Raw genomic sequence first — 23,825 nt, forward strand, 5'->3', positions numbered from 1 at the left:
CGGGGCACAGCCCCCAGTGCAGCCAGGGGGCTTGTGCTGAGGCCTTGACCGATTTAGGGCAGAGAAGCTCCCATCACTGCCCCAAGGGCAGAGTGCAGGAGCTGGTGATGTTCTGATCAACCATGTGAAGCCGGTGGGCTGGTGGGTGTGGGACTTCCCCAGATGATGTCCCTCCGTGTTCTCCCTGTCACTGGGATTCACAAAACTCCTGAGCAGACAGCCCCTAGAGAAGAGTCGTAGAATTTTGCAAGCCATGAGCCTGGGTCTAAAACCTGAGTCCGTACCCCCACCTCCTGCAGCCCCTTCCCTGAAAGTAAGGAGTCTTGTGAGCAAAGCGAGTTAGTCTTTGCAGAGCCAGCCGGGTGCTGGGGTCTGTTCTGCTCACGGCTGGGACGGGCCTGAGGTGGGACAGGCCTGAGGAAGCATAGCATCGAACATTTGTTTTGCACTCTCTAGATTTCAGTGTTGAATGATACGGGAAAAACAAAATGACAAAGATACTCTGAGGGAGAGACAGACTTGTGATTTCTTTCCTTGTTGCAGATGGTTGAGACGTAAACTTTTGCTTTATGTCTCAAGACAGGCAGGGACATTAGTTTGCAAATAGCAGTGCCCCTGGGCGCCTGGGTAGCTCAGTCGGTTGGGCATCTGACTTCGATTCAGGTCATGATCTCACAGTTCACGAGTTCGAGCCCCGCATCGGGCTCTGTGCTGACAGCTCAGAGCCTGGACACTGCTTCGGATTCTGTGTTTCTGTCTCTCTCTCTGCCCCTCCCCTGCTCACGCTTGGTCTCTCTCTCTCTTTGTCAAACATAAAAAAAAAACATTAAAAAAATTTTTTTAAAGACAAATTGCCGTGTCCCTGTTACACTTTGAGGAAACATTTTCAGCACTCGGTCAGCAAACACTTTTTTTGGTTGCCAGAAATCAGTCTTGGAAGTTAGATGGAATGTTGTAAGCCAGCGGTTTCGTGTCCAAATTTTGTCATCATGGACTGGGGCAGCCACCGCGGGCTCTCTGAGTGCATCTTCTGGTTTCCCATTTGTAGACACACCCTCGAACCCCTACTGGAATTTCACTTCTGTAATATCAGAATGCGCAACTTCGGGGTCAGTAAAATGTAACTTACCGAGAGGGAACTTTTGCTTGCCCTGTAAAATCCTTCCTGTAAATTGGATTCCGAATTGCACTGGACCAGGTGTGGTTGGACCCAAGGAGTGGACTGCAGATCACACACTGGGGCTTGGCTTGATCACCCCAGCTCACTGCTCCGGGACCACCGTGGGCTGGCATCTGGGCTTTCTATCTAGGCCCCCGTCTCGTCCGAGGGTGCCATCGTGGATGGGACTTACTTTAGCAGTGAGACAGGAGAGAGTAAAGTGCCTAACTGGCTCCTGCTTTCCTGGTCTTGGTTCAGGAGAGAGGACCCTGAGGCCACACAACACCCCAGAGCCTGGGCCGGCTGCAGATTCCTGGTTTGGATGCACTGAATGTGGCCCTGGCCACTGAACAGGTGTGGTCAATTGAAATTTGGGTGGAGTTGTGGTCTACTGAAGGGGGCTCCTTAAATCGGAGAGAGAAGGGAACCCCCGAGGACTTCCTCAGTTCCTCAACCTTTAGAATTCTAAAGAGAGAGTGAGGGAAAGAGAGAAAGAGAGAGAGAGACAGAGACAGAGAGCGGGAGCTCTCTTATTTGCTTATTTCTTCTGTCCCAACTGGAGAAGAAATGGTTAGATGCCCCGCCCCCTTCTCTCTTTGCAGGTGGCAATTTCCCATTAAAAGGAGCTGAGCAAATTGGGTTTATCGCAGCAAAGGTCACATAGTTCCCATTTTTAAATTGCTCAATGAATTGGGGCAGTGGGGCTATTAAGTGTTGTTAGACTCTTGACTAGCCTGGCAAATTGTTACCTTGGATGAATGCTGTTTACCTGTCTTATTGAAGTCGATATGTCCGACCTGCAGGATTGCTAACAGGCCTTATTTTTTCAGTTCCTGCCCACCACGGCTTTAAGAATACCCTTCAGCCAGGAGGGAGCTCCGTTGCTTTAAGACTTGCCTGGTAAGGAACATCGTTTTGTAGTTCGTTGAACTGGTGTCTGTCTGTGAGTCTGTGGCTTGTCCAGGCCGCCCTGTCTGGGTTACAGACCCCTGTGCTGGGGAAGTGTTCTCCCAGCCAGTCCCTTTTCCTCCCTGGACTGAGAGGGGTTCCAGAGAAGCTTCCGGATTCGAAATTCCCCGGGACTCGAGCGTGGGTCCCAGGTCTCCTAGGTGGGATGAGCGTCTGATGTCAAGACATGCCCAGAAAGTCTCAGGACGGGGCCACCGGCGGGGCAGGGCCCTGCAAGGTTGACTTCTTTCTTTGGGTGACAGCCTTAAGACTCGCTGCCCACACCAGCTGGCGGCTGGGACGGGAGCGGGTGTGGCGGCTGCCCAAAGCCACGTGGCCCCACGCGAGCACCACCTGCGGCCCGTTTCCCCATCACCCACCGAGTGGGGCCGGGGCCTGGCCCAGTCTTGGAGGACACTTGTCCCAGAGCGGCTTTGTGTTTGTCGTCTCAGACTCAAGATCCCAGACTCAGTAATGGAGTGTTTTCCTGGCATCGAAGCGGATAAAAACTTAAAATGCAAACAAGGGGGCACTGCTGCATTTGATGTCTGCACCCGCCTCGTCGGAGCTGGCCACGATATCTCTGTAAACTCACCCTCAGATCTCATTAGCCCAGAGCCCACCTCCTCCTGACCATGGGCCTCAGAGGTCACTACACAACCGGGGAAATTGATAGCGGAATTATGCGCTCAGAAATTAATTTTGCATTGTACCGAATATATATTTTTTTATTGTGACTTTATCTCGTTGAAAAAGTGCTTACTTCCGATTTTGTGGATATTAGTGACCATGGATTACTTTTATTTTGGTCTTTACACAACAGTTATATTAGAAATTTGCTGTTTTATTCTTACCTTCTTAGTAAAAATCCTTTTATCACACAATGGGTAATTTATATCCATTACCAGGGCTTTCAATCCTTTTCAGTGGGGCTGTCAGCGCCGTTGGCACAGTAATGATTAATGTGATCTAATAATAGTGTGCCATTATATTACCTTAGTAAAACATGTACCAACATCCTATTCGGATCTACCAAATTCATAGCTTCCTATAATATTTTTGTTGAAAGACAGGATTACTATTTTTCAAAGCTGATTTTTTCCCCTTTAACATATTTAATGAAATTCACAATTCTCTGCCTTAGTAATCCGGGCATGTGATTGGGTTCAGCGGGTGCATTTGACATCTGTAGGTAGTGTTGTGATTTGTCAGGGAGCGGTTGGACAGTCTCAGGGCCCTGCCACCAGCAGCTCCTGGGTTGTTTTGCCTTGAAGAAAAAAAGAATTCTGGGTTTCCAGCCTCTTCTGACTTGTAATAAGGAAGGTGTGTGTTCGCTCAAAAGGCAAAAGAGGAAGTAATTTGGTTCAAAGAGCCCTTTCTTCCTCTCCAGTTTTATCTTCTCCTCTGTCACCTGCCTTGGTCTGCTGGTGAACAGGAGGGTAGCAAAGTCAGCGGAAGCAGCTTCAAACCCTCTATCTCTGGCTCAGCCTCTTTGAATCGAAAGCGGGGTTTCTCAGCCTCGGCACTTTGACATTTGGGCCGGGTGAGTCTTTGCTGTGGGGACCAGCCTGTGCATCGTAGGGGTTTAGCAGCACCCTGGCCCTCACCCACCAGATGCCAACTGCATACCCGGTTCCCCCCACTGTGACAACCAAAAATGTCTCCTGACACTACCAAGTGTCCCCGGGGGGGCACAGCCATCCCTGCTTGAGAGCCACTGGTCTAATGTGATGGGAACACAAGCAGATTGGTTTTGGAGGGTGGGAGAATTCCAGCTGGAGTTACAGAGTTTGGGGGTGCTTCTTTGGGACATCTTTGGCTTTGGGAGGGGAGCTGTGTGGGCGAAGGCGACACACCGCGTCCTTTTCCTGGCTGAAACCCAGCCGCCTTACTTCTTTCTCCTCCCGCCTCTCTCACAGAGCCTGGCCCCAGCAAGGGTCTGAATCTTAGCTTCTTCCACTTAAATCCCATTATAATCACGCTCGTGATTGATAACATTCCACCTTTTCAAAAGGCTTTAAAATCTGTGTCAACCGAGGATGACATTATTGTAGCGCGGGCGAGATGTATTCAAACAATTACACACTCAAATCAAAGTGGGAAGGTTTGTCCTTCTATTTTGATGCCTTTGTGACGTGGCTTTCGCCAGCGCCTCGGCCCCACAGCCCCCGAAACCTTCAGCAGGGAAATGCATGGGAAGGAACAGGTTTTGCCCTTGAGGTCACTCAGCTCTGAAAACAGTTTGATATTTGGGCTTCTTAGGGCTGGAGGGCAGGGGAGGCAAGAGAGGTTGTTGAGCACAGGAGAGAGAGAGAGCGAGAAAACAAGAGAGAGATATCCTTGCTTTTGATGCAGAACAAAAATTACTGCTGCAACATTGGCTCGAGATATGCAATCAACTGAAATCAGGAAAAGTATTTTGAATACAAAATTTATATTGAAATACTTGAATCTCGATACTTGTGCACCCACATACATGTATATATTTAAATCAAGGAAGAGAAGACGAAAAATAAAGCTTTTGTCATAAAAATATTGCTTGTAGTATTTGCCCTCAAATGATTTCTGCCACATCAGAATACATTTTTGTACTGTTAGCATTTCCATAGAAGACACTCTTGTTTGCTTTCACAACTGATCCTTGATGATAACAACAAGTGAAGAAATGGCTCTGATTTACCTTTGTTTTAGGTGGATTTCAAATGCATTGTGGTGTTTGGTGCAGGAAGCATTTTGGTGACCCACCGCTCCTTTACTGGTTTTGCTCTGTCTCTCCCACTACAGCATAAAGCTGGTAAGAGCAGGGCCTTGAGTGTGATCTTCAGTGTTGCTTTTCTTTTTCCTGAAATGGTGTCCAATGCAGAATAGGTTCTCAATAAAACTGGTGACTGACAGGATGGATGGATAGATGGGTGGTTGAATAGGTGGATGGATGGATGTATGGATGGGTGGGTGGATGGATGGATGGATGGATAGATGGGTGGTTGAATAGATGGATGGATGGATGGATGGATGGATGGATGGATAGATGGGTGGGTGGATGGATGGATGGATGGATGGATAGATGGGTGGTTGAATATGTGGATGGATGGATGGATGGATGGATAGATGGTGGATGGATGGATGGATAGATAGATGGGTGGATGGATGGATGGATGGATGGTGGATGGATAGATGGGTGGCTGAATAGGTGGGTGGATGGATGGATGGATGGATAGATGGGTGGATGAAAAGATGGATGGGTGGGTGGATGGATGGATAGATGGGTGGGTTGATGGATAAATGGATAGACAGATAGATGGAGTTTTATCTCAAACCTGAATAAGATCTTAGAATAGTAGGCCTAGCAGTCCAAATGAAATCCCACTTTTTACCATCTCTTTACTCCTTGCCCTCTTAAACATTTTTTTTTTACACTAAAGTGGTCAGTTATACAAAAATACTGTCATTATGTCTTCTTTTCAATCCAGTTTTTAAAATAGAAAAATATGTCTAGGACCATGCTGGGCCATCTCTGTACATGAGTGCCATGTTGTGTGAACATCTGTAGATATTCCATGAAGGCACATCCACAGTAAGACTGAGACTGAATACACAGAGGCAGAGTAGGAAAAGGTGACCTCTTTCAATGTGGTGCAAGGAGTTTATGAGGCTCAGAAGACTTCCTGTCCAGATGACTAGTTGTGTGTCTCCTGGGCAAGACTCTAATTTATATTGTATTTCATGTTCTCCTAGAGGTTCTCGTGTGTCCTCTTCAGGTTTGCCATGCTCGATCTGGGTGGGACTGGCCAGTGCCCGGCCGTGTGGGGTCAGCCATCCTGAGGAGACAGGCTGAGGCTCTGAGCGCCAGGCCTCCCAAGTCCAGATCTCTGAGCGCTGGGGCTCCCAAGTCCAGATACCACACATGCTGTCTATTGGAAAACTTATTCCCGTGGACGAGGGTGAAAAGTCACCCCATGCTTGGCTTACAAATTATTGCACAATGAACGTCATAGCCATACCAGGATGGAAGTAATAACAAGGAGAGAGAGAAATGACCCCGAGACCTGCCAACCCATCACAAAGATGTGGACTCTGGAGCCAGGTTTCCTGGGGTAGAACCCTGGCTCCCCCACTCACCGGCTGTGTGACTGTGTGACTGTGTCTCGGGGGACTTAGCCTCAGTTTTCTCATCTGTAACTTGGGAATGACAATAATGACAACCTAGTAGATTATACAACTAGTCCATGTAATGTGCTTAAAACAATGCCCGGCTCCAAGTAGGCATTCAACACACGTGTGGCTCCTGCTATTGTTTTCATTCTCTCTGCTTCGTCATCTTTTCCCCTCTCTCTCTATTTATTCAAGATTAAGGAAAGTATAGGCCATTTTCAGATAATTAGCCTTTTCCCCTCAGACTCATACCAGAGCTAGGAACCCCCCCGGTGCTGCCAGGCGTGCGGTCTCCCCGGCACCCCCCGGGGACCGTGGTGGTTAGCAAGTTCAGAGAGCGTCAGAAAGGTGGTGAGTTTCCGAAGTCAGCTTCCCCCTTGTGAAGGAGCATTGTTGACACACCACTGGGGTTTGGGGTTTACTTGGTGTTCGGGGAGTGCATTCCTGGGATGGATGCCACGCGGTCATGGTGGGTGGGAACAGCCAGCTCTTGAAAGGGAGGGGAGCTTCGTGGCTTTTCTGTCCCACCCCCTTGTGAGTGAGGCTGCTTTGCATCATGGCCCAGTTTTGTATTTTAAGCGTCCACTGAAATTTAACGTTTTGCTTTTGGTTTATTATGTATGCAAGTATCTTGCTGATAAATACATGTGTAATTGTACCATCGTAACCACTGCTAGTCAGCGACAACATATAATTAAAGTCACCCTTGTAGTCATTGAACTTTTCCATCCCTGGCAAGATCGCTGACCACTCCAAGCAGAGTGTGCCCCATGTATGAGCCATGTGCCTGCCTGTGTGGCCTTGCCCCCCTCCTGGCCCCCAGGACACCCCAGCGCACCTTAGGGCATGTCCTCACATATGTACTGGGACTTCCCTTGGACAGTGGGGTGCAGGACGGAAGGGTAGGGTTGTAGAGCCTGGAGGTGCCTCTGTGTTTGTGTCTGTGCCCAGATGATAATTGCGTCCAGAGTGGGTGCTTGGTAGACTTGAATGAATAATCTTAAAAAGCCCTTCATTTGCCTCTGAGCTCTCTTTTCACATATAACGGGTACCCGTCCCCTCATTTCCCTTTTTTGGGTGATGCCTTACTCCATTGCATTTATGCCCTATGCCTGGGCTTGGTAAACTCTGGCCTGTGGGTCATACCCAGCACACTGCCTATTTTGTTTTTTTTGTAACATTAAAAAAAAAACTTTTAAAACCTGTAATGGAATACACATATATTTTGCTATTAAAAGTTTAACGTTTTAGGGGCACCTGGGTGGCTCTGTCGGTTGGGTGTCTGACTTCGGCTCAGGTCCTGATCTCGCGGCTTATGGGTTGGGGTCTCGCGTCGGGCTCTGTGTTGGCAGCTCGGAGCCTGGGGGCCTGCTTTGGATTCTGTGTCTCCCTCTCTCTGCCTCTTCCCCAGCTCACACACACACACACACACACACATACACACACTCTCTCTCTCAAAAATAAATAAACATTAAAGAATAATTTAAAAAGGTTAACATTTTTCAAGTGCACTGAAAGTTCAGTGGCGCTAAGTACACTCACTGTTGTGCAACCATTTACCATCCACCCCAGAACTTTTTCATCGTCCCAAGCAAATTCTGTATCCACTAAACAGTGACTCCCTATAACTTACTCCCTCCAGCCCCTGGAAAGCACCATTCCGCTTTGTGTCTCTCTAAATTTCTGTCTCTCTAAATTTGACTATTCAAGCTATCTCCTATGGGTGGACTCATACTGTACTTGTTCTTTTGTGACTGGCTCTATTTTGTTTAGCGTAATGTCCTCGAGGTTCATCCACGGTGTGGCCTGTGACAGGGCTTCTTTTCTTTTTAAGGCTGAATAATATTCCACTGTGTGTGTGTGTGTGTGTGTGTGTGTGTCTGTGTCTGTGTATACACACCACATATCGTTTATCCATTCATACGTCAGTGGACACTTGGGTGTCCGTGTCTTGGCTATTGTGAACAATGCTGCTATAAACATGGGCATACAAATATTTCTTCAAGACCCTGCTTTCGATTCTTTTGGATGTATCCCCAGAAGCTGGATTGCTGGATCATACGGTAGCTCTACTTTTAAGTTTTTAGGAGCCTCCATACTGTTCTCCATAGCTGCTATACCATTTTACATCCCCAGTGACGGTGCACGAGGATTTCAATTTCTCTGCACCCTTCCCAACACTTGCTGTCTGAATTTTTGATGGTAACCATCCTAATGGGTGTGAGCTGATAGCTCATTGTGGGTTCTGCCTGTTTTTTTTTTTTTATAGCTTATGAGCTAAGAATGGCTCTTACATTTCTAAACGATTGAGAAAAATCAAAAGAAAAACAATGTCCCGTGACACATGAAAAGTATATGAAATTCAGACTTCAGTGTTCATAAGAAGATTTTCTAGGCATCCAGCCTATTCCCATTCATTTATGGATCACCTGTGGCTGCTTTCACGCTGTAATGGCAGAGTTGGGTGCTCGGGACAGAGGCTGTGTGACCTGCCTATGGTATTTCTCACCTGGCCCTTTACAGGATGCGTTGGCCAGCCCTGCCCTGTGCTAAGACCTTGCTGCCCCTCAACTTGTTTAACCCCCTTAACGACCCACTATGCAGACCAAGAAACTGAGGCTCAGCAGACATAGCTGACTTGCACAAGTGCCGCATCTGAGCATGGCTAAACCAGGAGGCACGTGCCTGTCCCTGTGACCCCACATCTGGTGATTGTCACCATCACCATGAGCACCAACCTTTGGAGATTGCTCTTCATAGGGAATACTTACCAGTGCTTCAGTGAGCCTGAGGTCAGGTCCTAGTTGAAAAAAAAAATATTAAGATGGGATGTCATTGCGAGGGGGGGCAAATTAAGGGAGAGAATGAAGGTGACAGGTGGTACCAGGTGAGCTGAACTTCCCTTTATTGCTTCTGTTTGATTTCTAAGACCTCCGCCCTGTGCTGCAGGCACAGTGAGCTTTCGGCTCTGCTGAAGAAGGAGGTAGTTTGAGGATGCCTGTGTGTCTACATGCGCAGCATTTCCTTGGGATTAGAAGGAAGGCTAAGCCAATCGATAACTTCTTCTTGCATTAAAAAAGTGAATTATTTTCCTAACCCAGAGGAAAGAAAACCAGGGTATACAGGCGAACATGTTGATTGATTCTTTTCCCTTCATTCTTTTGATCACATGCTGTTTGGCATGAATCCTAGAGTAGATATCTTCGCTGGCCCCAAATCTTTTCCTCCTAACGTGGAGATCTGCTGTCCCGTCTCCCAGGGACCGTCTCGGCCGCCCCCTTTGCACCTCTGGCTCAGATGGTCAGCTGCTGCTACTGAGGCAGCAAGCAGCTGTCTCCCTGCCTCCTTTCCTCCTGGCCTCCCTCGCGGTCCACCGGGATGTGTGGACTTGGTACCAGGAACCTTCTGGCATTTTTCCGTGTGGAGGACAACGTGTGGATAGTTATTCGTTCTTTCTCCAATGGAGAGAAATGTCTTAGTTGATTTTACATATTTGTGCACGTTATGGAAATAAGCCATCAGTCCAAGTTTAGGGAATGTTGGAGGGCTCCGGGGAATGGTTGGTCTTGGGTCTGTCTCAAGCAAAGCGATGTGGTTCCCCTGCTATGTTCGGGAACGCGTGACCTTGCCCCCCCAGTCACTACTGCACTTCAACAGTAGGCTTCGTGCAGTTGTGGTGTGGCACACAGCGGTGTTTTCCGTGAACTCTTGGCTGTGACTTAAGCCCAGCAGAGCTGAGTTCCTACCCTTATGGTTTTCTGGCACAATTCACTTTGCACAAAGGAAGGTATGAGAATCTGAGCCGTGGGATGATAACGTGGCCGGCATGGTATGGCGTGTTGCAAGAAGGACTGCCGTGACTTTGGCTTTTGAGTTTCGTGCTTGAAAATCTGCAGTGAAAATCTGCAGGCCCCTTAAGCAAGGGGCCTGGGCCTCGCGGGTGCTTGGGAGACATTCAAGGGATGACCTGGGCTGGAAATTGCGTTGTGCCTGAGAGTAAGTGGGAGAAGAGAGTGATAACGTGCTTTGGAAAAGGGGGTATCTGTGACTTTTATTTTTCTGTTTAAAGATAAAGTTTGGGCCTTGGCCTGGTCTTGGTGGCTGCCTGCCCATAGTCCAGGAGTTGGTAGTACGGTGGCCCACGGATGCCTCTGGCCCTGGATGTTCTGCGTCTTCTGGCCCTGACTGGCCTTTTCTCTTGGTTACTCTGCTGACTGGCAGCTCAGCCTTTATCAGGGGTCCCTGTGCCCAGCCCTGGTGGGTGAGATGTGACCCTCGACACTGAGGGCTTGCAGCCCAGAGGAGAGGAAACTTTGATTGCAGTGGGTGTGTGTGTGTGTGCACACGCATGCGTGTGTGTGGCAACGTGCAGGGATGTATGTGTTGAATTTTCCCTACCCCAAAGACTTTTTTATTTTCTCCCTGGAATACGGCAAGAAGATAATCAAATTCTCCTCATGTTCATGTATGTGGATTATTTCATGTCTAAGACCCTCTTATGAGCGATCTAGGCTCAACAGTATTGTGTTTTATTAAAAATACAACTTAAGACAGTGTTGACAGTAGAAAGATGAGTTTGGCGCATGCTGGAATCATCCCTCAAGCTTGTTTCTCCTTTCTGGGCCCCAGTGTATGTGTGTTTAAACGTGACTTCAGTGTTTCTGGACACGTAACATCCCCGATATGATCAGGCTTCCAGTAACAAGCCAGTGAGTGGCAAAAGTCTTCATGAATGGCAACCGTGCCCTCGAGAAGGCATTTTGGGAATTTGTAGGATGCCCGGTGGAACCCAATGCCACCTCAGACACCTGTTAGCAACAGCTTCCTCCTATGGGCACCTTCCTCCCCTCTCGTCTGAGGCCTCAGACTGAAGGCTGAGAGAAGACTCCAGAGGAAGGTTGAGGCAAGCCCCCATGTTTGGCTGGGGGCTGTGTGGGCAAGGGAAGAAGGACCAGCCTGGGTGTGAGGACACTGTTTAGAGTCTCTACATGCTGCAGTAGCCAGGGTGATCTGGGGAGTCTCGGGCTATGCCCAGCCTCAGGTTTGCACCCAGCGGGTAAAGAGTTTGGACCACATGGTGTCCATGTTTCTTTCCAAATCTTAAGCAGACTCACCTAGAGCAGGTGTCAGTTATAGACACACCGTGCTGGGATTGTGGTTAATGTGGATTCTGACTCTGGGTCTGGGGGCCAGAGAGCCATACACATACCTGACAGGCTCCCAGGCCATGCTGCTGCTCCCGGGAGCTGCCAGGGGCTAGATGGTGATTCTCCGCCTTGGTTACGGATCTGTAGTGCCTGGGGAGCATCTGAGACCCACCAGAGTCTGGACTCCACCCCAGACCAATCAAGTCAGCTGTACAATCAGGTTGAGCCACTGCCCTAGGGAGCGCAATGGATCTTCAGCTGACTTGAGAGTATCACAGTCACTTGGAGGGCTGGTGAAAACAGAAATCCACATTTTCTGATTCTGAAGGTCTGAGGTGGGGTCGAAGAACTTGCATTTCCCAAGCTCGAGGCAAGACTTGCAATCATGGGATGGTGACTGTTTCTTCTCCAACTGAGAGAATAACCAGGCAGGTTTCTCTTGTCCTCTTTGCTGCCAGATATGGCCCTGTTTGCCCCTCATCCTGCTCTGTCCTCCAGTGAGTCTTTCAAACACGCTTTTTGGCCCTAAAAGCTCACACCTGTAGGGGGGTCTGGCCTCAGCTTGGGATGAAATCAAACGTGGCAGCTGTGAGTGACTGCTGACTGTTTACCAAGTGCCAGGCACTGTCCTGGTTGTGTATGCATGATCTCATTTAATCCTTGCAAGGATCTCACGCAAAAAGCACTGTCATTATCTCATGCTGTGTCCCGAGTGCCCGATGCTGCCTTCCAGAGAGAGCCTGTGTAGGCCACAGGGACAGTTGTAGAGGCTGAGGGATGCGAGAATCGCTTGTCGGGAAGTCCAGTGGAGTGTGGCCACCGAGATCAGGCCTATTGTTGTTGTGGGAAGACAGCAGAGCAGGACCCCGTTCTCTGCGGGGCCAGGTGCCCACTGCCCCGCTGGGCCAGGTGATAACTCAGAGCCCCCGACTGCCCTTCAGAAGAAGTCACCGTGGCGGTTCTTCTTGGTCATGGCCCCAGGTGGCCAAGACCTCCTGGGGACACCGGCCAGTGGGCTTCCTCCCCAGGGAGGCCCCCTTCCTTTAGCCCTTAACTGTGCAGAAGTATCTGGGAGGAGAGTCTGGGAACCAGCCACCAGCCAGGAAAAGGGCTGATGGGTGGGAAGGTCTTGCCACGGCGGCTGCTACTTCCCATGGCAGAGTGCTGTCTGGGGCAGCCCCCCGCTTGCTGTCTGCCCTGGCACCCCAGGGTTGGTGAGGCGTCCAGCACAGCAGGTTGTTGCCGACATGTGGTGTCAGAGCTACTCTGCTCCCTGTTCACCTCGTGTGCTCGGGGCAGAGTTGGTGGGGAAGGGAGGCACACGTGGACACGCGGTCTTCCCTGCGGCATCCGGGCCCGGTGGGGGGCTATGGTGTCCGTTAGCCCCACCGTTGTTCTCACACCTGCGCTGGGGTCCCCTGGTGGGCCTCGGGCCTCGGGCTTTAGAGCTGGAGTTTGGTGGCAGGGAGAAGACAGCACAGCAAAGCGACTGTGGAGGTGTTTGAGAGGCCCCCCGAGGCCCCAGCTAGGGAGAGGCTCCCAGTGGCCAGGACTGGGCTGCTTCCTTTTCGCTGCAGACACTGAGACCCTCCCCACAGCGCTTCCCAAACCGCCGTGAAGCCCCGTCCAAAGTCAGGCAGAGTATCTTCCCTTGTCTGCGTTCTGTCTTCAGCATTCAACTAGATGGTTCTTTATTTAAAAAAAAATTTTTTTTAATGTTTATTTTTTTTTGAGGAAGAGAGAGGAGAGAGAGAGAGAGACAGAGCATGAGCAGGGGAGGGGCAGAGAGAGAGAGAGGGGCAGAGACACAGAATGTGAAGCAGTCTCAGGCTCTGAGCTGTCAGCACAGAGCCCAACGCAGGGCTCGAACCCACAAACCGTGAGATCATGACCTGAGCCAAAGTCAGACGCTTAACCGACTGAGCCACCCAGGCACCCCTTTAAAAATTTTTTTTAATGTTTATTTATTTTTGAGGAAGAGTATTTTTTAAATTAACTTATTTATTTTGAGAGAGAGAGAGAGAGAGAGAGCAGGGAAGGAGCAGAGAGAGAGGGAGAGAGAATCCCAAGCAGGCTCCACACTGTCAGCACTGAGCCCAACCCAGGGCTTGAACTCACGAACCATGAGATCATGATCTGAGCTGAAACCAAGAGTCGGGACACTTAACCCACTGAGCCACCCAAGCGTTCCACGACCAGATGGTTCTAGGGGAAGGCTGGTTTGCAGACCCTCCTGTGATGTTACTAGGCACCTTTTTACTGGTGTCTTCCACTTACGATTATTTATTTACTCTCCTAGTATATGCTCGGCAAAGACATACACGGGAAAGTTTATACGCAGCTTAACGCAATTTCTACGTAAGCGATTTTCTTAATAGAACACGTTTGACCTGAAGCCACTTGCTTTTTGAACCTTTGAGTGTTTTATGACTGAGCTTTAAAAAGGTTGTTGAGTTCAGGCGGCTGACACGTTCTGGAAGGGGGCTGGGAGAGCAGAGAAACCTTTCCCAAGAGGAGACACAGGTGACAGCTACTGGGTGGGTGGGCATTCCTTTGCCCACAGGGTCAGACTGGGAGGTAGCTAAGGGATTCTCCACTCAGATACCGTCTTAGAATCTGTGGAGCGGGTGGCCGCTTGGGAGAAGGAGTAGCTGCGTGCCGGGTGAACCTCTCCCCAGAGCCCTTTCTCCAGGTCAAAGGAACAGTCGGGTGTGTACCTTGTTACACTGTGTATACATTGCACAGGGAGCTAGGGAGTCGGCAGTAGGTCTCCTGGCCTTGAGAGAGCGCCCTCTGGGACTTGAGTGTTTCACGTGGATCTGCTCACCAGCAATCCTGTGACGCCCTCCCAGCACCCCTTCCCGTTTAGGATGGTGGTCAATTCCAGACACCCGTTAGGAACCAAGGAAGCATTGGCACATACTCTGAATGAAGCCCAGCGCCCCCCACCCCCACCCCCAGGTGGCCTCTGGACCAGAGGAGGCACGCCCATGATGTCCCCCTTTGGGTCACACCCCACATCACTAGCTGTGCAGGACAGCACTCTTCCTTTACCGGTCGCGCAGTGCAGAGCACGGGGGAGCCTGGGGAGGGCCTGGCCCAGAATGTGGAGTTGGAGTTTCGTGCCTCCTCCAGGGTTTGTCAGAGGGAGGTCTTATTTGTGCCCGGGCCGGGCTTTGCAACCAGCCACCCTCCTGACGGCCGGCCGTCTGGTTGAGGGTCTCCAACGCTGATAGCTCTAGGGTGGGGACCTTGATAACCATGAAAGACCAATTTCCTGACTCCTTCATCTTGTCTCACCCCAAAGACAGTCTTTCAGAATCTGGGAAGCATGAGCCAGGGAACTGCTGGTTTTGGAATTACTGGGAGGACTGTTTCAAGTGCAGGTTACCGGGCCCAGACCTAGCGGTTGTGCTGGTCTGGAAAGGGGTCGGGGTGCGGGCGGGGTGTCTCCATTCCTCACAAGCCCCTTTGGCAGTGCAGTGCCCTGGGATCATATTAATGTTGAATCTAAATTTTAGTGGATGGGCGGTGTCCCAGCCTGGACCTTGGATGACTAGATTCTAGTAGCTTCTTTCTTCTCAGCTGAGGGACTTTGGGTCAAACATTTTGAGTTCCTGGACCTCAGTTTTCTCACCAATAAAAAAGAGAAATTAGGTCTGTATAGTTCCTCAGAGACCCTCCAATTCGGAAGTTCTAGCACATTAAAAATAATCTGCATTTTCGGCCTAGCAAGTTACGGTTTCCCCTGAAGGGGGCCTGGAAAAGAAAGTCTCCAGCTTGAGAGTGTGGGCTTTGGGTGTGAGGCCAAGGTTATAAAGGTAGCCTCCGTGAGAGAATCATTTCTATTTTATTGAAATTGCTGATTTTAATCGCCCTGGATGCTCCCTTGGTAAAAAATTATAATTCTCTGTAAATTATGAATACCTTGAAATTCACAAATTCTATCACTTTTGTGATTGGCAACATTAAATGGCAACAGCTCATTTAAATAAGCAACATCTGGACATTATTATTTTTAGGGATTTTTCATCTGTTGATTTAAAAATCTGGGGCCTTTATGAATCTTGCATGAATATTCCTTTATATTCACTTCTACCATCAAGACACAAAGAAATAGCCAAAAAATATCGTCCAGTGGTTCTTTGATGCAGTGCATGTGTTTTTTAAACAACAAATCCGTTGTGAATGAGAGGAGATACAAAATAGCCTGCCTGGGAGTGTAGGTGAGGGGACAGCTTGATATTCTAAGAGCCAGAATAGCCTGACGATTCAAAGCCACAGTAGGAAGAAGGTTTTGGTTTTATATGTAATAATAAAACATTTTAAAATAACAATATAATTTTGGACTGATGCTATCCGAATATGGTATTCGCTATTTCTCAGAATAATCCAATTTAGAACAATGTATTCTGAGCAGGTTTGGTAAAAATAGGTCTATCATCCCATGGTGTAAGGTAATGCATTAATTTTTATGAGTGACTTATGGAGATGTACAACTCGGTTAAGAGTTAGGATAAACATAATATTCCTTAATTAATCCATTATGCCATGGTACACATGTGCCATTTTTATTACCTTAAAAATGAAAAATGTCAAAAAAGGAAATTGCTGCTTTTTTTATATCAAAAAAGCCTTTTTTGAAAAATCATAAAATGTCTAATCTAATTCACCATATAATACTAATGAGCTTAACAAGCCATCTCAATGCACAGTTTAGGATAAAAGGTCATCAGTTTCTGGCAGTCAAATTCAGGACTTTTGTAGATGAGACAAAAACCTTTCAGCACCAAATATCGGAAATGGCATTTATGATTAGGAGCGTTATTAATAGCTATTTGTTAATGATGTCGTCGAGTTTTAGAAATTCACATTATATGCCCCCCGCCCGGCCCCGCATTTTCTAAAGCTCATGGCTGTGGATGCCAGGAGCATTTGTGCAGTGCGGGCATATCCCCCCTGAATCTGGTTGACTTGTTGGCCATCCCGGATCTGAGTGACGTTGACCCCAGGGACACACACACACACACACACACACACACACAGGAACTGGTGTTGTGAAACAGCCCTCAGTTTCCTCAAATCTCTCTGAAACCCCTACACTTAGTTTTTGGTGTCTTTCTGCCCTCCACGCTGTGTTCCTGTCCTCTGTATGTGTCCCCATCATTGGTCTGCTGTGTCTTTTGTCTCCTCACAGAATGGGCCGTTAGGAGGCACATCCCGGCACCTCGGGCGGTGGGGCACAAGGTGGCTGCAGTCCGCCTCGTTATGGAAAAGAATTGCCTGGTGGGTTGAGGGAATGGCCAACAGCGGACCGGAATCATGAAGCTGAAAGTAATATTGCCGACTGGAGGTCATTTTTCCCAACTGAGGGGCAATAGTTTGCCACTATAAACTGCACATTGCAGTCAGTATATGTTTTATTAAACCATTTAAGGAACTTGGGAGCCATTTCATTTAAACTTCCTGCTTGATGGAGCTCAGGGCCGAGCCCAGAGCAGCTCACGAAAGAGGCCTGGAGTTATTTGCAGAAGAGATACCCCGAGTGCCCAGCAGGATGCACCGTGATGGGGGAGCCTGGCCAGGGCCGTACTCAGCGCTTCTGGAATTCGTCAGCACGCGAGCGCGTGAGCATGTGTGCGTGAGTTCTAGTCCCGGCTCTGCCACTCCCCAGCTCTGTGACCTTGGTCAGATCTGTGAGTCTCTCCAGGACCGGTTCTGCTGCTGCAAAATGAGGGGACTGGCTTCAGTGTGAGAGGCAGGGTCCCTCCCAACTCCTTGATTCTCTGAAACGCGGGGCTGTCAGTGGGTCCCCCTGGAACTGTGGCACTGGGACCCCCATCAGGCCCCCGGCATTCACACCGTCCTGCCCGAGGAGGCATTCTTGCCGTGATGTTTTGATGGGCTCTGGGGACGGTGCCCCTCTGGTCCAGTGGCGATGTGTGTGTTCTCAGTAGAGAGAGGGAAAGGGACAGTAGCGTGCGGCTCTCACACGATACAAGAACAACCTGTGGGTGGGGAGATAGGAGCTGTGGTAAGCACCGTGCCTGGGATCAGAACACAGGGTTCCAGGACCACTCTGACTGTGGCTCGCTGAGCAGCTCACCGCCCTCCTCTGAGCCTCAGTTGTCCTGTCTGTGCAACGGGGTGAGAGTGATGCTGCTCACACCCCCTGCCCCCAGCCTGAGAAGGTCCAGTGGTTGGGCCTTGTAAGCTGTAAAGCGTTACAGAAATGTTGGTTTTTATCATTATTGACAACTTCCTGATCATAATTGCATGCGTGTGGATTCTGTATCCACAGTTTGTGCCCAGTGGATAAGGGAGCCCAGAAGTTGGCTGTGTTTTATCTTTAAAAGTAATTAACAGGATGGAATCCGGCATTTTGGCTTTCTCAGCCCTAACTGGTGGTCTTTAGTAGGTGGCCTTAATTCTACAAAGTTATATAACCAAATCTTTTGTCTAATTGGTGACTATATTTAGGAGGTAGAGAAATATGTGAGCTATTCGTTTCGATTAAATTTTTTATTATGCACTCTGCATTTGGATTGACAACTATTAATATTAAAGAGCTTGGCCAAATTGAAATTTGTATTGCTGGAGAGACTTAAATATAATGTATGATGCTGAAAAAAAAGCCCGGGGAATATGGGAATTACCAGGCTGGGTGCAGACAGGGCCCTGCCAGGTGCCGTGTGCGCTGGGCAAAACCAGCCTTACCCCTGCTGGCTGTGGAGGGAGGCGTGTGGAGGGGCTCCGCAGAGCCACTGACTGAGATACTGGCCTGGAGATGACTCAGTAAAGACGTAGAGCAATTTTGGGCATGGAATACAAATCATTTTCTCTAATAACTGTTTGTCTAGAGTATTTTCTCCATCACTAATAAGAAGGCCTGGGGGTAAGGGGGAGAAGGTCTTTCTTAAACAGGTTACAAGTGTCACCAGTGTAATGAGGGGGCCCCAGTTTCTTCAGAAGCCCCCAAACAGGTTATATTGATGTTCTGCAAGTCTGTGGGAGGTCCTGCAGGTGGGAGGACTCAAGGCCACAGCCATGGGGTGGGGGGAAAGTGGGACCAGGGGGAACCCAGTTCTGACTCTGCTGCAGGCACCCCTGGGGCTTGGACCCAGGGTTTTCTGTCTTTGGGGCTCGGTCCCCTCTAACAGTGCCTGTGGCCTTCCCCAGTGTACTGGCTTGTCACATGCAGGATTGTAGAAGATTTGCACAAAGGCCAGGGGAGTCTGTAGAGATGGGGACTCAGGTGGGGGAAGTGGGGTGTTTGTACATGCAGCCTCTGAGCACAGACCCGGGGCTAGAACTCCGCTCTAGAACTCAGTTTGTGGGACCCTGTCAAGTGGAAGCATCCTCTTTTGGAGTCTACAGCTCTACAGAGCTGAGGGTGTGGCTGCAGCCCATGCACCACGGGCTTCTGACTTCTGTTAGCCGCTCCTTGCATACTCCAGGCACCTCCACCTTCCACATGTGCCCTCTGTCTGGAAGGTCAACTTGTCCCCATCCTCCAGCCAGACTCCCCAGTGGCCCAGGCTGAAGAGTGTCCCTCTGTAGTGTCTTCGCACTTTCCTGTGAGATTGCTGTGCCCGAGGCTGGTCTTTGCCCACACTATACCCCCAAGGGCGCGGCTGTGCTGCCCTCCCCTGTCCGCACCTACACATCGAGGGCACTCAGTACGTCCACATGCCCCAGATACAGCTCGCCAGATCTGGCAAAGGAAGGGCAGGTCATGATCTCACACTTAGTTTATGCCCTTCCCCCCCCCCCCCCCCCCACTGGAGTATAAACTCTGTTTCCCCTGTGATTTTTACATAACTTTTCCAGACATTGGGAGCTGAAATATGTAGGGACACTTCCATTAACAGCGCTGCTCAAAGAATCGTGGTTCTGATTCATTGGATTGTATGGACGCCTGAGGTTTTTACCAGCACACGGTTTGATTCCAGATGCTTTGGTTATGAGGTCCGGGTCGAGAAATGTTTTCTGAGGACTGGCTGGGGTCCCACGTCTCCTGGAATGGGGAAGGGCTCTGCCCCTCTTCTCCTCACCGTCTCCATGCGCGCTTTGTCTCCCAGACATGACCCCGGGCTCCTGGAGGGTGGGACCCGGTCCTCGTCATGCCTGTTCCTCGAAGCCGGTTAGCTGGGTGGCTGGTGCCTCTGTGCCCTTGACGGGTTCTGTGTGGTGCTGAGATACATGTGAAGCCGCAGGTGGGAGGGCACTGGCGGGCCGGCTGAGGACTTCCCCATGATGGCCTCCAGAGGAGCTAATTTCTCACTAAATTTCCACGATCAGCCGGGTTCACAGTTTCTCTGGAAAGCTGACAACCTAGTGGTTGTCTTTGAAAGGAGAGGCTAGTTCCCGTTTGTTTTTTGACACCCGGGTAGCCGGGAATAGCAGATGCTGTCAGGGCCCCACAGCCACACAGCCGCCCGCCGCTTCTGAAGGCAAGAATATGGACTCTGCCTGGGGCTGCTCTCACCACTGTGTGTGTGTGTGTGTGTGTATGTGCGTGCATACGCATGCATGTGCGTGTGTGTACGTGGCCAGAAGGGCGGGCAGCGCATGCCTCCGGGGCACCCCTCCATCAGTGCCGGGTCAGGAGCTGGTGGGCGGACACCCAGCCTTTTCCTGCCTTGGTTGGGACAGCTTGGAGTGGGTCTTACTCAGTGTCTTGGAGCACCCCAGTGGGCCCAGTTGCCCTCAGCCCAGTGCCCTCCTTGCTCACATTGTGTTGGCTTCCTTGCTTTCTCACTTCTCCACTAGCCCTCCCTGGGATCACCTCCCACCCAGACCGCTGCTCTTAGAGCTTTATCTCAGGGCCCTCTTAGGAAACACAGCTCGGGACCCTGGGGATGGCCTGCAGAACTGATGGATGCCATTCAAAACTGGTTCACTTAAGCTTCCTTCAGTTGAGCCTTCCGGAAGCCCCTGAGAGGAGGAATGGAAGCCTTAACCCATTCTCCAGATGGGAAAGCTGAAGCTCAGAGAATCTTGGAGCTGGGGCCTGATGTATAGAGCCTGCCCCCCTCACTTGGCTGACTCAACACAGGGGAGACTGGCTCACTGGGCTCTCAGGGTCTCCCCCTGCCTGTGTCCAGCTAAGGGGGAGGGAGGAACAATTTCCCTGAGAAAGTCGGGACTGAGAGGTGAGGTGACCAGATAAGGTTCCTGAGCAGTGCTTTGCTCTGCTGGGTCTGGAATGAAAGCAGCAGGGGAAGGCTGTGGGGGCCGCTTACAGAAGATGAAAGGCCTGGGCACACGGGACTGCTCCTTCACAGCAGCCAGCCCGGCAGGGTACTTGCCCCAGTGCCTCGCGTCTTCCTCCCCAGTTTGGGGAAATCACGGGCAACAGAATAGCCCAAGTGTTCCTAATGGGGTGGACAGGACTTGTAGGAGGAAAGGCAGATTTGTATCTGCCCGCCACTGACAGGGATGCCTCCATCAGAGGAAGGGTCCGTGGCCTCTGGGGAGCTCCTGGCTGTTCCTTACCTCTGGATTGGGGAGACCGTTTGAGGCAAACAGACATCTCGGTTCCCAACGTTTGTTCTTTTCAAGCTCTGCAGACTTTCAAATTAAGAGCCCAAGAAATTACCCAGAGAAGAGTGGGGAGGCCTGAGGCCTAGGAGGCAGGTGGCCGGGGAACTCATTTCTCATCGGTTCCAGGGCCTGAGACTGCACTTGCTTCTTGCTGGGTCTTGGTTCCCCAAGATGGGGTGGATGGTATGAGCTCTCCACTCCAGTCAGGGTCATGGAGGAAACCTGAAAGGAGCTTGAGCTGGCGGGGAGCCTGGGGACACCTGCTGGGAGCGGAGGAGACTCTGCCTGGGTCGATATACCTGCCAGACCCATAGAGGACCCGGCCTGGACACCCCAGCTCCCCCATTTGCGTGGGGGAGGGTGGAGAGTCCTCTGTCATTTAGGCAGATGAAGGGCTTGACAAATGGAAGTGCGCGTCGGCAGTGAGCATCTGGGTCTTGAAAGGGAGCATGAGCTCTGGCTGTTCAGGGGCCTTAGTCTTGAGCCCCAAGATAAACCCTTGTGCCCCAGCCCTCTCCATCACAGAGAAGCTGCGTTGGTGTTTTCTCTGCTTTTCTCAGAACCCAGATGGGGGCTGGGAACTGCTGTTGAACATCTGCATTGGGTGGGGCCTGCCCCATATTCTTCTGGCCAGCTGGCGTCCATTTGGTGACCCCAGGTCTGGGCCTGGGGGTCAAGGTTCAGGAGCCCACCTCCGGCCACCTGGAGGGCTCTTCCAGGCAGGATTGGGTCTATGACCAAGGCAGGGATCTGGGGGCCATCTGTTCCGGCCCCGCCTTGACGTTGGCCGGACGTCAGGCAGGAGTGGCCCATGTGAGCGGGGAGAGGTTTATGCCCTCGAGTGCCCTCCCCTTGCTTTGGAGCCTGGGCCAGACACGGTGGGTCCTCTTAACATATGTATTGATTTGATTTGGCAGAGGGTCATATCAGTTTCTTGCCCTCCAAATTTTAATATCATATTCATTTATAATGCTCACTGCGACAGACACATGTTCACATCATTCACCCATTTATTCATTTGCTCAGGAAATCTGTGTGTTGAGTAATTGTTTTGCCTTATTGGCAGTTTTAATTCTACATTCCTTTTTTTCCCCCCAAAAGGTCAGTGGCTTACTAGCTGACCAGGCCCGCGTGTGCGTTCCCTGGAGAGACATTTTTGTGAAGAGATGCTCATTTGCATTGGTCAGACTTTAGCCTTGCACTTCCCTCCTCTCTTGTCTTGAATCGACACCTTGGAATTCTTAGGACTCACCGGGGCCCCTTCCTTGTCTTTCTGCCATCATATTTCTTGGTTTCACACCGGGGCCATCTCACTGCACAGTCTTCTGCTTGTTTATTTCAGGTTAAGATCTAAAGACTCATGAGATAACATATCAAAATGGAGATGGAGTCTTGGGCTTGTTAGGTTCCTACCTCGAATATGGAAACTCTCAGGGGTCTCAGAGTTGTGCATACTCAGTTTGGGACATCTATGGGTTTGTTTTTGGCTTTTGCCTAAAAGTGCACGTGATCCATAGTGAATGCTGAGCCTGTGATTGTGACGGGCAACCTGGAAAAGATGGTTAGGAGTTGTGTTAGGAAGAAGATGGCAGTGTTCTGGAAAGCCTAGTTCCAGTAAAGTTACTTGTGAGCTGAAATGTTCAAAGTGCAGAGATCTATAGTCTAGTGTGTTATTTTATGGTAACTTTTCTATGCAGCTGTGTTTGCTGCAGAAATTCACATTTCTGTGTGGAACACTGAATGAAATATGAATGTGCTTTTTACAATTTAGTACTTTTAATAAAGGATTTGTGAGCAAAGAGCTTAAGTACAAGAACCACAAAACATATAGATAAAAATATAGCCATAATCACACATCAGCCCCCAGAAAATTCATTACGTAGAGAACATCAGTAATTGAGAGAAGTTGAGAGAACCGACAAAAAAATAATATATATGCCCGGAATTCTAAAGGCATGAATCCTTTTAGTTGGGATCAGGCCTTCTGAGTTCTCTGGGGCGGGTGTTTTATTAACAGCGGACGCTTTACTTGGAAGGATGTAATTTATGAGCTTTGAATTCACGTGGCAACATGAATTTGGATTTGGGTTTCTGGGAGAAGTTTACAATTAGTTCCCTCATATATATTTACAGCTTTGAAGAATATTTGAAGTTAAAATAATTTAAATACTTTACCTTTTTTTTTGATTGACCTGTGAAATACTGCCTTTTTTTTTTTTTTTTTTTTTTTTTTTTTTTTTTTTTTAACCTAGCCACTGCTGAGTGAGGCATGGCTGTTGTGTTCAGGTGTTACTGTTTCCTTATTGGAAACTTCTGTTTGGGGTCTCAGAGCAGACCCCCGGGTGGGGACTAACAGAAGGTTAGTTAGGAAGGGGTGCTTTCCTCTTTTCCTTTTCTACTCCGCCAGTGCAACCAAGACCTTCCTCCTTCACTCGGGACCCCTTCTCCTTACACATTGCTTTGCTTTATAACTTTTAGGAAACGTCAGTAGGCTGTGATCTCTCTGGTTTTCCTTTTTCTATTAAAATACAGTAAGAACTTGATTATGTGTTTCAGTATTTCTCAGCCTGACCCACAAGTAGAACCAGCGACAATGATTTAGTTATTGGCTCATGTTTATTGCCAATGCAATAAGGTTGTGGCGTCTGACATTTTCTTCTCACTATGTTGAAGCTTTTAGCGAGTTGCTCTTTTTACCCAGAAAGCAGCAGAACTTGGCCTCTCTTTGCAGATGGGTTACACATTCCTTTAACACTAGCATGCTCCCCTAACCTTCCTGGGTGGCTTTCGATGACTTAAACACAGTAATTGGCATGGAGGTCTGAAGCTTTATTTTATGATATTAAATCATTCTTTTCTGGAAACAGAAATCT

General features: G+C 49.5%; 1 protein-coding gene across 3 annotated transcripts in view; it reads left to right on the top strand.

Moving 5' to 3' along the window:
• Positions 1–23,825, top strand: part of ZNF536 (zinc finger protein 536) — a 435,554-nt gene that overhangs the window by 55,739 nt on the left and 355,990 nt on the right. For all 3 annotated transcript variants that reach the window (XM_047836663.1, XM_047836662.1, XM_047836664.1), the window contains exon 2: positions 1,990–2,059. The gene's annotated coding sequence lies outside the window, so the exon portion shown is untranslated. The remainder of the gene's footprint in view (positions 1–1,989; positions 2,060–23,825) is intronic.

Source organism: Prionailurus viverrinus, chromosome E2, assembly GCF_022837055.1.
Source record: "Prionailurus viverrinus isolate Anna chromosome E2, UM_Priviv_1.0, whole genome shotgun sequence".
Taxonomy (NCBI): Eukaryota; Metazoa; Chordata; class Mammalia; order Carnivora; family Felidae; genus Prionailurus; species Prionailurus viverrinus.